Source organism: Lathyrus oleraceus, chromosome 6, assembly GCF_024323335.1.
Source record: "Lathyrus oleraceus cultivar Zhongwan6 chromosome 6, CAAS_Psat_ZW6_1.0, whole genome shotgun sequence".
Classification (NCBI taxonomy): Eukaryota; Viridiplantae; Streptophyta; class Magnoliopsida; order Fabales; family Fabaceae; genus Lathyrus; species Lathyrus oleraceus.
Window position 1 is genome coordinate 480,736,125 of NC_066584.1, and position 1,008 is coordinate 480,737,132.

Consider the following 1,008-nt stretch of genomic DNA (forward strand, 5'->3'; position numbering starts at 1 on the left):
AACTCACAGCACCGGAAGCTTAGTATACCCTCTGGCGGAACCTGAACGTTACGCTCACGCACGTTTATTCTTCCATAGAATTAGGAGAGCTATGGCCGAAGATCAAAACCAAAGACCTCTTAAGGATTTCTCCCAACCATCCAACGAAGAACCTAGTTCTAGTATAGTAAACCCAACCGTCCCAGCTAATAATTTCGAACTTAAACCTTCCCTATTGCAACAAGTGCAACAAAGACAATTCACAGGTCTTGCTACTGAGAACCCAAACCAACACTTAACAATCTTTCTCCAATTAGCAGACACTTTCAAAACCAATGGAGCTTCTCCTGAGGTAATCCATTTAAGATTGTTCCCTTTTTCCCTCAGAGATAAAGCCCTATCATGGTTAGATTCCCTTCCACCCAATTCCATTACAACTTGGGAAAACCTTAGAAGAGTATTCCTTGCTAGATACTTTCCCCCAAGTAAGACCGTCGTTCTTCGAAACCATATAACTAGATTTACCCATAACCAGGGAGAATCGATGTTCGAAGCTTGGGAGAGATATAAAGAGCTGTTAAGAGCATGCCCATATCATGGTTTAGAAAATTTGGTTAATCATTCAGACCTTCTATAATGGACTTCACTATAACACTAAGATGACCATCGACGCTACCGCAGGCGGTGCACTGATGAACAAACCTTATCCTGAAGCTAGTGCCCTCATCGAAGATATGGCTCAAAACCATCAATCATGGGGAGTCGAACGAGCGACAGTTGAGAAGAAGGAAGCCCAAGGAGGAGTACATGAATTAAGCTCTATAGACATGATGCAAGCTAAAATGGACGCATTAGCCCTTAAGGTCGAACATATGTGCGTAAACCCGAATACTACAGCTGCAGTTTCGTCGGATTATGAGATATGTGGAACCAAAGGACACCAATCTGCAGAATGCAGTCTATTAAACGAAACCCACTCTGAGCAAGTGAACTACACCCAAGGGAACCCATATTCGAATACCTATAACC

At 42.9% G+C, this 1,008-nt stretch overlaps 1 non-coding gene across 1 annotated transcript; it reads right to left on the reverse strand.

The window, feature by feature from the left end:
• Window positions 1–475: 475 nt before the first annotated feature.
• LOC127099283 (small nucleolar RNA R71) lies at window positions 476–582 on the reverse strand. The gene has a single exon (XR_007793806.1). It is a non-coding gene; the product is annotated as a small nucleolar RNA R71 (small nucleolar RNA).
• Window positions 583–1,008: the final 426 nt, after the last annotated feature.